This window comes from Pleurodeles waltl, chromosome 7, assembly GCF_031143425.1.
Source record: "Pleurodeles waltl isolate 20211129_DDA chromosome 7, aPleWal1.hap1.20221129, whole genome shotgun sequence".
Taxonomy (NCBI): Eukaryota; Metazoa; Chordata; class Amphibia; order Caudata; family Salamandridae; genus Pleurodeles; species Pleurodeles waltl.
The window spans coordinates 922,425,074-922,442,773 of record NC_090446.1 but is presented as its reverse complement, the minus strand read 5'-3'; positions in this window follow the sequence as shown (position 1 = coordinate 922,442,773).

Below are 17,700 nucleotides of genomic sequence, written 5' to 3'. Positions count from 1 at the left end.
AGCAGAAAAAGGGGGGGGACAGAAGAAAGACAGGTTGAGTGCATGGCATACCGCTACCGTTGGCGGACAAGACAGACACAGCAGCCCCCTGCATTACGCCGTGCTCCTGCCCTCTGCAGATGCAATTTCTGGAATATGGCCTACATGGCAATGGTGGACATCTGCACACATGGCTGCCACAGGGGCAACTATACCTCGACTTGGCACTATACTGAGGTGTGGTAGAGTGCCACTAGGGGCTGCATTACAGAGGGGCCTAGTCTTCGTGTTTTTGGCTGACCTAGGTACACCCACAGGCCTCCTCCCCCACCCAGACCCCTCTACTGCGCGCAAAGTCAGCAGAATGAGGTTGTACTCACCCCCTTGTGTCTGCTGTGATGCCCTCAAGCGCCCATCCAACTCCGGGTAGGCCACCGCCAGGATCCAGAACATCAGGGGGGTCATGGTGCGACGGGCACCCCTCCCACGTTGGGAGGCCTTCCCCAGCTGAGCCTCCGCCGTCTTCTTGCTGCAGCGGCCAATGTCCTCCCATCTTTTACGGCAGTGGGTGCCCCGTCTCTGGTGGGCCCCCAGGGTCTGGACCTCCTTGGCGATGGCACGCCAAATGTCCCTCTTCTGGTGGGCGCTGACCTACGTGACATGCACAAGGGAAGAGGAACAGTCAATACCAACTGCGCCGTCGATGTGAGTGGCCCCCTTCCTACTCTGGCCATGTGGCCCATTCATTCACATGCATTAATGTTCTATGAACTCTGCCCCCTTCCCTCTTCCAACCAGCCCTCTCCACCCAGGCCTAGCCAATACGACGTGCTCCCTGTGTACTAACCTGTTGGTCTGGAGGACCGTAGAGTAGCGTGTACTGGGGGAGGACCCCGTCTACCAGTTTCTCCAACTCCTGAGCAGTGAAGGCAGGGGCCCTTTCCCCAGACGCAGCAGCCATCATCGCTTCCAGACCGAGGTCACAGCAGCACTTGCAGTGTAGGTCCTCTCCTGTCGAAGGTCAGGTATCGAGTGATTGAAGTGATAGAAAATGGCGGTCACGTCCTCGGCGGTGCGCATCATCACCGCCGACGCACCTGTTCATTGGCTCCTGGGACCCATAGGGTCCAATGTTAACCAATGCAGCATTGCGCCAGGTCTACGACCGCCTACCACCACGGTGTGCAACGTCAGCGCTGTTACCCCACAATCCCATTGTCCCAGTTTAGAGGTCAGTCAGCCGCCATTTCAGGGGCCCACATGGGTTCATTTACCTCTGCGTCACACATAGCTAGGCCTACACTCAACACACATACAGGAAGGGTTATGTGATTGGTGTAGTCTTATGTGTAACTGTGGGTACATACCTGGAGGAAAAATGACTGATTCGTCGCTGTTGTCCTTCGTAGGCACCGTCAGCTGGGACATGTGAGAAGATGGCAGAATCCTCCGGTGTACCGACCGCTGGTGGACCTGTTGACAATGGAAGAGCGACATGTCATCATCACCTACCGGTTTGACCGTGCCACAATCCAGGAACTATGTACCCAGTTGGAGCCAGACCTGATGTCACCAATCCGCCATCCCACAGGAATCCCCCCTGACGTGCAGGTGCTGTCAGTGCTCCATTTCCTTGCAAGTGGGTCATTCCAGACAACAATGGCCATGGCATCAGGGGTGTCCCAGCCTATGTTTTCCAACATTTTGTCCAGAGTGTTGTCTGCCCTGCTGAAACACGTAAGGAGATACATCATTTTCCCTGAGGTAGAAGATTTGCCTACAGTTAAAGGTGACTTCTATGCCCTTGGACATATCCCCAACGTCATAGGTGCCATTTATGGGACCCATGTAGCTCTGGTCCCCCCCCACAGGAGTGAACAGATGTACAGAAACAGGAAGAGTTATCATTCCATGAATGTTCAGATGGTCTGTTTGGCAGAACAGTACATCTCCCAGGTAAATGCTATGTTCCCTGGCTCAATGCATGATGCCTACATCCTGCGGAATAGCAGCATCCCTGATATGATGGCTCAACTCCAGAGGCACCGTGTATGGCTATTGGGGGACTCTGGTTACCCCAACCTGTCCTGGGTATTGACCCCAGTGAGGAATCCCAGGACCAGGGCAGAGGAACGGTACAATGAGGCCCATGGGCGGACTAGGAGGGTGATCGAATGCACCTTCGGCCTCCTGAAGGCCAGTTTCAGGTGCCTCCATATGACAGGTGGTTCCCCATTCTACTCACCGAAGAAGGTGTGCGAGATAATCATCGCCTGCTCGATGCTTCATAATTTGGCTCTGCAACGCCAGGTGCCTATTCTGCAGGACGATGGTCCAGATGACGGTGTTGTGGCAGCTGTGGAGCCTGTGGACAGTGATGAGGAGGAAGCTGAGGAAGAAGACAATGACAACAGGGAGTCAGTCATACAGCAATATTTCCAGTGAGACACAGGTGAGAACATTTTAATTTTTACCATTACATCAACTTTCACACGTCTACCTCTATCCTGTCTGTCGATTTCTACCACTATTTGGTTACTGAGTTGTACCTTTCCATTACGGTTTCACAGGTGTGGTTAGCAACGTGTGTCATCTGCTTGCATCCTTCAACGACTTGTGATGTGTGACATAGGTATGTTGGCTTTACAATGGGAAACGCATTATGACTCTGTTATTGATAATACATATTTACAATATCACAGACTGACTCCAGATTGTTTTGTGTTTCAAGGGTGTTTATTGCAGTGCTCAATATTGGAGGGGGGTTGTAAAATGAGGATGGGTGATGGCGGAGGAATGTCCATGGCAGAGTCCAGTCTATTAGTCTCACAGGTGCACTGCCCATCTGGGCATAGGAAGTGGAGCTGGGGCAGTTCAAGTATGGACAGGGTAACAAAGTGGGTCAGTGGGAGGACAATCAGGGTGGTCTCATTTCCTGGCGGGGGTCTTGCCATCTTGCTCTGTCCTATTCCTGGTTCTCAGGGACCGCTTGCGTGGTGGTTGTCCGTCTGCAGGGGGTGGGGTGCTGGTGTGGTGGTCCTGTGGCGGGGCGTCCTGTCCACTAGCGCCAGCGGAGGTGGTGGGCAGTTCATCGTCCTGGCTAGTGTCAGGGGCCCCTTGGAGTGCCACGGTGTCCCTCAGGGTCTGCTGTATGTCCTTCAGCACCCCTACGATGGTGCCCAGGGCGGAGCTGATGATCCTGAGCTCCTCCCTGAACCCCAAATACAGTTCTTCCTGCAGGCGCTGGGTCTCCTGAAACTTTGCCTGGACCGTCGCCATCGTCTCCTGGGAGTGGTGGTATGCTCCCATGATGGAGGATAGGGCCTCGTGGAGAGTGGGTTCCCTAGGCCTGTCCGCCCCCTGTCGCACAGCAGCCCTCCCAGTTCCCCTGTGTTCCTGTGCCTTCGTCCCCTGGACCGTGTGCCCACTACCACTGCCCCCAGGTCCCTGTTGTTGTTGGGGTGGTGGGTTATCCTGGGTTCCCTGTATTGGTGGACACACCGCTGATTGACCTGTCCTGGGTAGGGAGGTATGGGCCCACTGGGTGGGTGCTGTGCTGGTGTTACCAGAGGGTGGAAGGTCAGTGTTGGGCTGTGCCTGTTCAAGGGGAACCGACTGTCCCGAGGCCCACGATGGTCCGGGCTGGTCATCAGGATCCAGTAGGGCAGAGCTGCTATCGTCACTGTGGGCCTCTTCTGGGGGTGGAGTGGTGTTGTCTGGACCCTCTGGTGTAGTGACGGTCCTTCGGGTTCCTGCAGGGGCATAAGAGCATGATTAATGCATTTGTGTGTGTGATGGTGTGCAATGGGTGGGTTTCTGTGTGCCCCAGTGCAGGCATTCCTGTGTGGGGGCTAGTGTGATGATGGTTAGGGGGTTGTTCTGGCTATGTGCAGTGGGCATGCTTTAGTGCTGGGTGTCCATGCTTAGTTGTGTCATGCAGGGCTTGGTGTTGGGATGGGTGGTTTGTGTTCTTAGTACATTAGTGAGGATTTTGGGTGATAAGGGAGGGGATTAGGGTGGGGGCGTGTGATAGCATGCAGGTAGGGTGGGGGATATGATAGTTAAGATTTGACTTACCAGTGTCCATTCCTCCACCGACTCCTCCGAGGGCCTCTGGATGCATGATGATCAAGACCTGCTCCTCCCATGTTGTTAGTTGTGGGGGAGGAGGTGGGGGTCCGCCACCAGTCCGCTAAACCGCTATATTGTGCCTGGAGACCGTTGAACGCACCTTTCCCCGTAGGTCGTTCCACCTCTTCCTGATGTCCTCCCTATTTCTTGGATGCTGTCTCACAGCGTTGACCCTGTCCACGATTCTTCGCCATAGCTCCATCTTCCTGGCTATGGATGTGTGCTGTACCTGTGAGCCAAATAGCTGTGGCTCTACCCGGACGATTTCCTCCACCATGACCCTGAGCTCCTCCTCGGAGAAGCGGGGGTGTCTTTGGCTTGACATGGGGTGGTGTGTGTGATGTGTGGGGCGGTGTGAGTGTTGATGTGTGTGGTGATGTCTAGTGGTGTGTGGTGTTTTGTGCGTGGATGTGGTGTGGGTGATGGTGTTGTGTGCCTCTGTATGGTGGTGTTGTCTTGGCTGTGCTGTCTCTCTGGCCTTCATCAAACGTTTTGGTAGTAGGGGTTTGTGGGTGTGTGTTTTATATTGAGATGGGTGTGTGGGAGTGTTGTTTGTATGTGTATAAGGTGTGTGTATTTGGAATTGTCCAATGTGATGGTGTTTTGGAGATGTGTGTGTATTTTGAGCGCGGCGGTGTGTACCGCCAATGGAATACCGCGGTTGAAAGACCGCCACGTGGATTCGTGGGTCGTAATAGCATGGGCGTGTTTCTGTTGGCGTGGAGGTGGAGGTTTTGTTTTTGACACTTTAACTCTGACCTTTGGTGTGGCGGGGTTGTGTGGGTGTCTGTATTTCGGCGGATTCCGAGATGTGTGTCATAATAGCTGTGGCGGACTACCGCCGCTGCGGCGGTTTATTGGCGGTCTTCTGCACGGCGGTAAGCGCCTTTTACCGCCAATGTTGAAATGACCCCCCAAATCTGCAATGTTCTGCTTCACAGCCATACAGTACAGTACACAGCTATTTTAAATTAGACATAGCAAAGTAATGGGGACTCGCATTGAACAAGTTCTAAAACCATAATTTCGCCTAATACCTCTTCACACCCACATAGTAGGAGAGGGGCTGATGGTGTACCACAAAGTGAGGGCCCTGAGTCTACCCTATCTCACATATATTCTTTGGACTTTTGCTAAATATAGGCTCCCTGAAGGGCTGGGGTTCCCCTGAAGGTTTGGGGATCCCCTGAGCCGGCAGGGTCCTGTATTACACCCCTGAGGTGTACCTTCACGGCTAAAACTGTGTTTGTGAAAGTGAAACACAAAGAGAAGTATTGGGTTTACTGATAAATTATTTTGCACATTTCACAATGTGTTGGTGAAAGTGGGGCAAAGGGGCGTGAGGCAATTTACGCTGTTTCATATATTGTTTTGGATTCCCTTTGCAACATATATATATATATATATATATATATATATATATAGCTTAGGTTTGGTGTTTCTTTCCAAACGGCGCTTGCCTGCTTAGTTTAGACTTTTACCATCATGTGCTACTTATATGGTGAATTGAAATAGTGTGTTTCTAATTGTGATTTCTTGCAAATCACAATTAGGAAATCTCTATTTCTAATGTATGAAAGTCTTTTGAGTTTGATTTCTGATTCCTGTTGGATCGCAAATAGACCTACCTCATGAATAATAATGAGGGAAGTCACAATTTGCGACCCATTAGGAATTGCAGCCATTAGAGACATGGTGGCCTGCTGGGCACAGCTGACCACCATGTCTGTTATTGTTTTTAAATGAAGCAATCTTTTTTTTAAATATAGATAGTTTTCTTTAAAGTAAAATGGGATGCATTTAAAAAAAAAAAAATGAAACTTTGAAGTTTCATATTTTAAGAGTAGTCCATGGAATCACTGCCTGCTCTTAAAAAAGATTTTCCCAACCATCTCAAAGGGGGAGGGGTTACCACCAACTTAACGTTGGTGGTAGAGTGCAAATGTTTTGCCACCGCATTTCAGTTGAAAAACATTCATACATACCATTCTATTTGGTATTAGGAAGGGACAACTTCAACATACCCCTTCCAAATACTGAATCACAAAACCAAAATTGTGAATCAATACCAAGTTACTGAACAGGAATTTGGGCTTTGTACATCCCCAAAAGCATTTTTCTGATTACAAAGAGCCCAATTTGGCAAATTGAACTGTTTGCGACCTAAAAAGTTCTTCGTATATCTGTCGCTCATACTTTGTTATACATATTTGTTGGACCCGAACCTTTTGCAGGGTCATCCCCAAACTTTTTGCCTCCTTCCTCCTATTTTTCCCCTAATCTGTTTTTGTTGGCTTTTGAACTCTGAGCACTTTACCACTGCTAACCAGTGCTAAAGTGCATATGCGCTCTGTGTAAATTGTACTGTTAATTAGTTTATCCATGATTGGCATATTTGATTTACTGGTAAGTCCCTAGTAAAGTGCACTAGAGGTGCCCAGGGCCTGTAAATCAAATGCTACTAGTGGGCCTGCAGCACTGATTGTGCCACCCACATAAGTAGCCCTGTAATCATCTCTCAGACCTGCCACTGCAGTGTGTGTGTGTGTGTGCAGTTTTAAACTATAAATTCGACTTGGCAGGTGTACCCACTTGCCAGGCCTAACCCTTCCCTTTTCCTACATATAAGACACCCCTATAGTAGGCCCTAGGTAGCCCCATGGACAGGGTGCAGTAAATGGTTAAGGTAGGACACATACTATTGTGTTTTATATGTCCTGACAGTGAAATACTGCCAAATTCGGTTTTCACTATTGCAAGGCCTATCTCTCTCATGGGATAACCTGGGGGCTGCCTTTAAACATGATTAAAGAGTAGCTTCCCTTTGGGAGCAGATAGACGTGTGGAGTTTGGGACCTCTGAACTCACAATTAAAAAAATACATCTTTTAGTAAAGATGATTTTAAGATTGTGTGTTTGAAAATGCCACTTTTAGAAAGTGGGCATTTTCTTGCTTGAACCATTTTTGTGACTCCGCCTTTTTGTGGATTCTCTGTCTGGGTTAGTTTGACAGTTGAGCTGTTTGCATCTCTCTCCAGACAGTGACACAAAGGGGGCTGGGGTGTAGCTTGCATAGTTATAGTTATAGTTATAGTTATATCAAGTAACTATAACTCGTGCCATAAGGTAAATTTAACTCATGCCCTCACCATGCACAGTTTTCTCATCAATAATATTACTATTTTACTGCAAATGTTGCAGTGATATTATCAATGATGTCATATAAGATGCTATGAGTGTTGTATTATGTGAGGAATTAGAAGTGCATGCACCTGAGATAACCTTAACTATGACTGCAGAATTTCTATGGTTTTGTGCTTGTAAAATGTGAACGTAACTATAATGTCCCTCTAACCTTTGTGTTTTTTCAGTGAATTTCTGTTTTTTCCACATAATACTTTACCTCATTCCAACCACTGCTGTGAACCCACTAAAAGCACCTAAACCCACACAATGCATGGCCTTCAGCCTTGCACTATGGAGGTTGGCTGCAGGGCCTGGCCACAAGCATGGCCCTGCGGTCTACCCCCTGTAAGCACTCAACTCCGGTCTGGCCTGCATGTCTGCCATAAACAGTTAGCTTGCTGTTCATTCACCTCCTCTGTACACCCTGTTATCCACATCCATGCACCAGCCTTCTCCTTTCTGCCCTGCATGGACCAGTGTGCTGACACTGTCCTCTATTAACTTGATGTCCCTGACCACTTGTTCTGCCCTCTGTTGCCCAATTCTATGCCCCATCATTGCCTCCCTGCTTTGCTTCTGTGCTTAGCTTGCCAACCCTACCCTCCTTCCCCCTGCCCTCTGATATCTGTGTACATGGCCCTGCTTCCTCCTTTCTGCCCACCATGTTCCTTGGATCTCACACTGCCACTCCTATCTTCTCTGAGTGTTCTGTTGAGCTGCCACTGCCCATTCCATCAGCATAGCATGGTCATATGGTGGCTACCTCTCCCTTCTATCTCCACCTTGCCTGTCTGAGTTCCATGCCCTTATCTCCTCCTTCTTGGCCCCTGTGGTCCATTTTGCTGCCACTCCCTTCTCCCCTCTATACTCTATTGTACTGCAACTGTTCCTCCTGTCTACCCTGCATCGTCTATTGTGAAGCCATTTCCTCTGCCCTCCCTTGTCTGTGTCAAGCCCCTAACCCTCCATTCTGTCATCCATGGCCCTTTGTCCATGCCCCTGTACCATCCTCTCTCCCATCATGACTGTTGTTGTGCCATTAACCCTTCCTCTTGCCATGCATGGTCTTCTGTGCTACCACTGCCTCTCCCACCTGCCCAGTGTGGTCAGCTTGCTGCCTATGACCCCCTCCCACCTTCCCTCCTTTGTCGGTGTGTATGGCATTATAGTTGCGCTGTTGCCCTCCTTGGTGCATTATGCTTCCACTGCCCATCCTGCCAGCCCTCCATGGTCAGCTTGCTGCTCCTGCCCCTGCCCTCTGTTTTTCATGTGCAGGCCCCCATCCCCTCCCTCCTGCCTTGTCTGGTCTGTTGCTGTGACCTTGCCCACTTTCTCCTTCCATTCATGGTCCGTTATGCTTCAACTGTCCCTCCTGTCTGTCTGATATGGTCAGCTTGCTGCCCTTGCCTCTTTCCCCTCTGCTCTCTGTTATCTATGTGCATGGCCCTGTTCCCTCCCTATTGGCTTCCATGGTCCGTTGTGCTGCTCTGCCACCCCCCTTGCCCTGTGTGGTTTATTGGGCTGCAGCAACTCCTCATGCCTGCCCTGTAAGGTCAGTTTTGTCCACCTGCCCATCTCCCTCCTGCCCTCCCTCCCTCCTGCCCTCCCTCCCTCCTGCCCTCTGTTGTCCAAGTCCATGTCCCTGCCCCATTCCTCCTGCTCTCCATGATACAATGTACCATACTTGACAACATTTTGAACTTGGTAAGAGGGATATTTTGAAAAAAAGATCCTGGGGTACTGATTTCACCAATTTTCTTATATTGTAAAAGAAGAGATTTTAGTCAAGAGACATATAAAATAAAGCCCTTTGGGCATAAAAACAATGGAAGTCTTCTGCTTGCATCGGGTCTGTTGGTATGTATAGTTGCACTGCTGCTGCCTCTTCCTTCTGCCCTCAATGAACTGTTACACTGCCACAGACTCTCTTGCCTGTTCTGGTTTGTTGCCCCTGTCCTCCTTCCCCCTGCCATCCATGGTTTGTTGTGCTGTCAGTGCCCTTCCCACCTACCCAGCGTGGTCAACTTGTTGCCCCTGCACCCTACTCCCTGCCCTCTATTATCCAAGTCTGTGCCCCTGCCATCTGCCTCCCGACAGTATTCTGATGAACAACTAAATTGCTAACATTCTGAAGTTATTACAAAAATGTGGCAAGCTTGATGTCATATTGATGTAATCAAATCTGTAATTCCTGAGGCATTTCCTTTAGAAGTTCTAAAAATAAGAGGGTATTATTCCCATGGAAATTAAGGTTAGTGCACTAAAAAACTAAAATGAGGACATATTTTCATGGTTCTCAAATAGTGACAAAGCAATTTTAAATTATCTGCTATTTTTGTGTTTTTAATCCAGTTGATCACTTGATGATATGTTACACTAAAGGGAGAGGATGAGGTGAAAATGGCCAGAGCAGCAGACTTTGCAACTAGGGAACCTGGCTTGAGTTTCGGCGTCAACACAACATCCTGTGATTCTAGGAAAAAAACGTAATCTCCCCATCCCTAAAAACAAGATGAATGTGTCCTTGTGTAATGTGACCGATGCTTATGTAAAGCACTCCAATACCTTTGGGCTAAGTCTGCGCTATATAAAACCGCAAAAGAAAAATTAAGGGGCAGATTTACAAGCCCCTGGTGCTGCCTTAACGCCACCTTAGATTCTTTTTCATGACGCTAAGGCAGCATTAAGGTGGTGTGGGTAGTTGCCTCTGTATGTACTATCTCAAAGTGCGAGATAGTGTGCACAGAGTCCAAGGGTTCCCCTTAGAGGTTGATAGTGGCAAAATTAGATAATACTAATGCTCTATTTTGTGGTAGTGTGGCTTATCAGAGGGTAGTGTTAAGCATTTGTTGTACACACACAGACAATAAATGAGGAACACACGCTCAAAGACTTAACTCCAGGCCAGAAGTTTTTTATATAGAAAATATGTTTTCTTTAGTATACAAATTTGATTTAAAACAGTAGTACACACAGTTTTGGTTAAAATGGCAAATAGCTATTCTAAAAGTGGACACTGCAAAAATCAACAGTTCCTGGGGGAGGTAATTATTAGTTAGTTTTTCGAGTGAGTAAATCACTTACACATTCAGTCTCCTGGGCATAGGCAGCCCACTGTTGGGGGTTCAAGAAAACCCCAAAGTTACCACACCAGCAACACAAGGTGGAGAGGTCAAAGGAGGGCCCACAACACATAGGTGCCTATGGAGAACAGGGGTGCTCCGGTTCCTGTCTGCTAGCAGGTAAGTACCTGCGTCCTCCAGGAGCAGACCAGGGGAGTTTTGTAGAGCACTGGGGGGACTCACACAAGCCCAATAAACACACCCTCAGCGGCATAGGGGTGGCTGGGTGCAGTGTGCAAAATAGGGGTCGGGTTTTCTGTAGAAAACAATGGAGGGACCCGGGGGTCACTCTGGCGATGCAGGCAAGGCACAGGGGGACTTCTTGGGTCAGTCATTAACTGGGCTAGGATGACGACTGCCTGCTGGTCACTCCTGCACTGGTAGGTGGTTCCTCTCAGTCCTGCGGGCTGCAGGTGCAGTGCTTGGTTCAGGCGTCGGGTTCCTTTGTTACCAGGCAGTCGCGGTCAGGGGGAGCCACTGGATCCTCTATGCAGTGGGGGAGCAGGGAGGTCGACTTAGGATGTCCATGTCGTTGGAGTCACCTCGGAGTCCTCCCTGCGGTGCTGGTTTCTCCAAACTCGAGCTGGGGGCGTCGGGTTCAGAGTGTGAAGACTCACGCTTCTGGTGGGAAGTGAGAGTCTCTTTAAAGTTGCTTCTTTGTTGCAATTTTGTTGCTGTTTTTGGACAGAGCCACTGTCCTCGGGAGGTTCTTGGTCCTTCAGGTGCAGGTCAGTCCCCTGAGTCCTCCGAGGTCGCTGGTCCCGCTGGATGAGTCGCTGTGCAGGTTGTCTCTGCGGGGTCAGCAGTCCTTATTCTTGTTGTAGGTTGCAGGAATCTGATTTCCTGGGTTCAGGGTTGCCCTAAATATTACATTTAGGGGTGTGTTAAGGTCTGGGGGGCAGTACCCAATGGCTACTGCCCTTGAGGGTGGCTACACCTTCCTTGTGTCTCCTCCCTCAGGGGAGCGGGCACATCCTTATTCCTATTGGGGGAATCCTCCAAAAACCAAGATGAAGGATTTCTAAAGGCAGGGGTCACCTCAGCTCAGGGCACCTTAGGGGCTGTCCTGACTGGTAGGTGACTCCTCCTTGTTTTTTTCATTATTTCCTCCGGACTTGTTGCCAAAAGTGGGGGCTGTGTCCGGAGGGGCGGGCATCTCCACTAGCTGGGATGCCCTGGGGTGCTGTAACAACAGGCATGAGCCTTTGAGGCTCACCACCAGGTGTTACAGTTCCTGAAGGGGGAGGTGATAAGCACCTCCACCCAGTGCAGGCTTTGTTCCTGGCCACAGAGTGACAAAGACACTCACCCTATGTGGCCAGAAACTCATCTAGTTGTGGCAGACTGGCAGGAACTGGTCAGCCTAACACTAGGAGTCAGACTGGTATACAGGGGGCATCTCTAAGATGTCCTCTGTGTGCATTTTTCAATAAATCCTACACTGGCATCAGTGTGGATTTATTGTGCTGAGAACTTTGATACCAAACTTCCCAGATTTCAATGTAGTCATTATGGAACTGTGGAGTTCGTAATTGACAAACTGCCAGACCATATACTCTTTTATGGCTATCCTGCACTTACAATGTCTAAGGTTTGGCTTGGACACTGTAGGGACATAGTGCTCGATCAACTATGCCCTCACCTGTGGTATAGTGCACCCTGCCTTAGGTCTATAAGGCCTGCTAGAGGGATGACTTACCTATGGCACAGGCAGTGGGATGTGGGCATGGACCCCTGAGGGGAGTGCCATGTTGACTTAGTTATTTTCTCCCCAACAGCACACACAAGCTATGAGGTAGTGTGCATGTGCTTAGTGAGAGGTCCCCAGGGTGGCATAATAAATGCTGCAGCCCTTAGAACCCTTCCCTGGCCACAGGGCCCTTGGTACCAAGGGTACCAGTTACAAGGGGATTATCTGTGTGCCAGCGCTGTGCCAATTGTGGGAACAAAGGTACAGTTTTGGGAAAGAACACTGGTGCTGGGGCCTGGTTAGCAGGGTCCCAGCACACTTTCAATCATAACTGGAATCGTCAGAGGGCAAAAAGTTATATGGTAACCATGTCAAGGGAGGCACTTCCCTACAGGTGGCCATTCCCCTGCGCCATAATTACAAAGTGGCTCAATCCATGCATTGATCCACTTTGCAACACCCTGCACAATATTATGCCTGCGTCAGGCATAATGTATGCAAGAGGTATGCAAGGGGGGGCGTTCCTATGCAGGAAGGCCTGAAAAAATGGCGCAGAGAAATTTACAAGATTTTAGTACACCATTTTTTCTATCATTTTTAACGCTTGCTCGGGGAAGGTGTTAAAGTGACACACCCATAATAATCGATGGGCCTTTCTGTACTTTGCTGCACTAGCATCATAATGTTTTGTGCTAGTGCAGTAAAGCACAACAACAGTGTCAAAAATGTTAACGCTGTTGTGGTAACTACTGCCATGGTGTGCCATATTGTAAATACAGTGCAACCATGGTGTTGTTGGTGGGGCAAGGGGGACACAAGAAAAGTGGCACATCAGGACTTATGTGCCACTTTCTTGTAAATTTGCCCCTAAGTGTTTTGCACACTTCTGTCATTCGGCTACACTTGGGTACATTTGGGTGATATTTATACTACATTAGGGCTCTTGTTTCTCTGGTGGTCATCTTGGGATACTTATTTGTTATGACGCTCCCCAAGTTCCTCATTTACTGCAGTATCCACTTTGATTCCATTAAGATTGCGTTCAGATGTGCCACACTTTTGGTATAAATTCAGAATGTTAGCACTCTAGTTTCTCATTAGAACACTGTAGTAAAGCTGCTGATCACCAGGGAGTTTAACTGGCAGTCTCCTCCTGGGTTGAAAGTGCATGTTTCAGTCTGCATGTCAGAATTTTTATTGAGATAGAAGAAGATATTTTAGAACTTAATTAAAAGGTGTCCTAATTTTTCCTTCTACAGAACTAAGCATAATATATATGACAAAATGAGCCCCCTCAATTTGTTCCTTTCTAAGTTTTAACCAGTTTGATTCAGTTGTGCCATACATTTGTCATTAGAGGTCTAGTTATTATTTAGAACACTGTAAGGGCTGCAGTGGAACACAAGGGAATCAACTAACACACTGATCCTGTTGGAAGTACCAAAGGAAGATATTTTAGAACGCACTTAAAACATGTCCTAAATTTTCCAACCATAATTTCCATAACAAAATGAACCCCTTCATTTTGTTCCTTTCTAAATTAAATATTTTAAGTTTTACCAGTTTGATGCAATCACAAAGGCTTCAGGTGTGCCACAAATTTGTCATAAGTAGGACTGAAGGCACTCTAGTTGTTCTTTAGAACACTCTGGGAGGCAGCAGTAGAACACAAGTGAATCAACTGACGGGCTACTCCTGTTGGCGGGACATGTTTTACTGAGAATGCCAGACTTCATTCTCATATGGCTGAGAAAGAGTATGTGAATTTACAGAAGAGATGCTCTCATTTTAGCTTCTGGAGCACCTTCAAAAACCTCTATAGGAAAATCATGAGGAAACAGTTTTCTCTCAAACATGATTCATGAAATCCCAGCACAAGGCTTTTTCACATGGTAAAATCACATTAGCAACAAATGATTTATAATGTAATTAAAACCTGTTACCACCCTCTATAAGTTCTCCTTTTTGTGGCCCTCAAAACCTGCCATTTCCTACAATGCTTTTCTTTGGGGTGCTATCATATATATTGGTCGCAAGATGGCTGCCATCACCTTCTGTTTGAAGTGCTGACAGCCAATCAGATCTCACCATGAGATCTGTGCTTAGGCTCTACCCAGATATACAATTTTCTTTTCCTTTAATATCTCAAAAACTACTGAACGGAGCAAGAGCTACCTTCCTGTCAAATCTGATGTAATTTTGTTCCTGGTTCGGGCTGTAGTTGTGTCTAAAATCTCTATGGGAATTAGCACGGGGAGAACACTTTCTTAACCCCTTTTTTTCTCACCACCCACTTGACGGATCACCACGAAACGTTCCATGCACATCACCACCAAACAAGGCACTTTAAAAAAAAAATGTCATGGAGATTCATCAAACGGTGCCAAAGATATAGCCAATTAAAAAAAAAAAAGCTTTTCCTATGCAAACTAGGCCCTACCTGCATCTACTGATGACTGCCAGTAGGTAATATCTTCTGTTTCTATCAACTGTTGCATGAAGAATTCTTCCCAGTGTGCAGTAGTCCTATTTTCCTTTTCATCGAAAGTTCTGTGTAGTGCGACATTAAGTAATACAAATTAAAGATAAAGATGCACAGATTTTGCTTAATTTTCAATTGTGTAATTACACAAATTTTCAGAGAAAATCATGCTTAATTACACAAAATTCATGCCTGTCTCTTTGAGGCTTAGTTTTAGCACAACGGCATCCTCAAGTCAATCTTTAGAATGTGGATGCATTTTAGCAAAAGCACTGTGGAACACAGTTGCTTGCATTCTGTTCTTTCTGTGTATTAAGGTAAAATGTGTGCCCCAAATGGAACAAAGTTGAGCAATGTCATAATTTTGGAAATTTCATGTAACAAATGTGATGCTAATTCCTAAATTACGCCAGAGTAATATAAATATCACCCAAATCTAATTAAATATTATTGATTCAAGAGTGTTCTTACCTCTTTTGTTAATCTTTCTAAAAAAACATGTTCCTGTATCATTTCCTAGTTTACCCAAATAGACTAGGGCTATGTCATTGGCTGAAAAAGAAACAAATATCTTTGGTGCCCATTTCACTGCAGCAAAAATGACAACCAGAGCCTTCTTGGCAGAAATGTTACTGCAAACCAGTGACTCATGCCTCTTTGGCAGTAGGGAATGTGATTTAAACAAGCAGAACATGGCCATCTGGCCGTGTAATAAAAAGGCAGATTTCCCTACGGAGCTTAGTGAAGAGAAGTCCTTATTTTATAATAGCCAGGGAGGTGAATATAATCCCCACATTGTCTGAAACTTGTTAGATGTTTTGCTTCCCTCTCATAAACTTTTTCTGAAACTGAAGTGTTTTTGATTTCTTCTTTCAGTTTCAGTAGCAACAACTCCTGGTTCTTCTCAAAACTTCAGCTCAACGCAGCTCATAAAGCACAAATTCCAGTCTCTTGGTTATTTCTGATTACTCTTGTGGGGATTTGAAAGAGCTGATTCTGTTGAGTTTCTTGTAATTATACCTTCCATTTTTTTTATGGGGTTTAATTTGTCTTTCCATCAAGAAAAGAGGCTGTTACTGAGGACTTCTATATATATATACTAAGATTATGACTGAGATCATTCAGAATCAGGGGCTCAATGGATGGACTGAGGGATTCTAGAAAGGTATAGAATTATGAGAGCCAGCGAGGTGGAATATAGAAGGTTTCTAAGTTTTAAATGGCCACATGTCTTCTGGTACTCAGTAAATATATTCCTTTGAATTTGAAAGGTGGAGGATGAGCATTCCTCAACAGGGGTAGAATACATTTATTGGAATAATATCATATTTCAGTTGTACACAGGCTCTCTGAGATAATGAGTACCTGCACATCTATACATTAATTTCAAGCACTGATGGGCCCACCTCTATGCAACAAAATAGTGCAGGTTTACTAAACCACATAGAAAATGAAGGTTAAACAAAAAGAACAATTAATCAACATTAAATCCATTGACACCAATTCTATTAACTGCCACCTAGGGCCTCATCAAATGTTTATGTGCCCGTTCCTCACCCAGAGATTCCTTACCGACCAAAATTCCAAAGGGACAAAAATACATAACACCACCTCCCCCCTGCCCAACTGAAGATTCATGGCATACACCGAAAACCAATGTCCAAATTCCAAAGTGGCCATGGAACAGAAACAGCCCACTTAAAATCCTATGAGAATGCTATTGAAGCAGGTACTAAAGACATGACATGACAAGTGGTGCCTTTAGACTTCAGCTTGATCTTTAACTATAACACTGCACCACATGTTGCATTGCCTCTCAGATGTGTTTATATTTTATTTTACTAAAAACAGTAGTGCATCCACAGAAACACTCCTATACCAATATAAACATTAAAATGTTATCACATATCCACATAATTATTACAATACTGTCTAGTAGGGTGTGCATACTCCTTTTATGGGTGATTCTATTTTTAAAAAACAGTATTTTTCTTATTTCATAAATTTAAAAATGAGTAAAAATGTTCGTCATCCAATAACACACATTTATTGATAGGAGAAGATATTTTTAGAAATATTGGGTTAATGTATTTCTTTTCTTTTTCACCAGACCTGGACAGGACAGTATTTGCAACACATCTTGCACTCTAGCATTACAAAATTGACAGCTTTGGTGATCATGTCCAATGTCTAAATTTCAATCTCATAAAAAATCTCTGAACCCACGGACCTAGATTTGCTTCTCAATAAAACTGCATTATTCCACATCTAGGGGGCTTACATTTCATCCAGAGTCTTGTCATTTGTATACAATAATCTAAATAATCTTGATCAATTTTTATCATTTATTTAAGTTAAAAAACAAAGATGTGATTGAATAGTCAGCAGATATCTCGTCTTTGGCAATATTTGTTTTCACAGAAGCTGATTTTCATGGCCAGAGAATGGCCAATAAGCTTAAGTAACATCTGTTCATAGCTCTGTAACTTATACTTGTTAGGGTCAATTCAACACACAACATTTCAAATGAGCGGGACTACCAATGCCTATGTAACTTTTCCATAGCTGGATTCAATATAAGCATGCCTATTCAGGGCACATAAAAATTATTTTCTGCCTCATATAATACTATAGAGGGAAGTTTGACTACATGGACCTGTAAGTACGGAGATAATATCTCTACTTCCTACTTATCTAAAAGAATTCTGAATGTGAAAATGTATTGCTGTTGCTATAGAGATTTGACTTTTAGCATGTTTTACCCATCCTGGGTTGTCAGATATAGTCACAACCAGGTTGGAATAATCTTTTACTGTTTCAAGTTTCATGTCTTAATCATGACAATGAGTTCATGTGATTAGACCTATACGACCTATAATCAGGGTTTTTGTCTTTCCCTCATTTATCAATAAATTATGATTTTGTTAATAGTAAGCTAGAACATTTAACTGTCTTTGTAAACAGATAGGAGTAAGACACATTAGAATTCATTTATAGGCATGTATTAGTGAAAAGATCACGTTATTGCCTAATTTCAGAGGGTAGGAATGAACCTCAATAACCTTTTTTGTAGATTTGGTGACATAGAAAGAAATAACTGGGGCAACAGA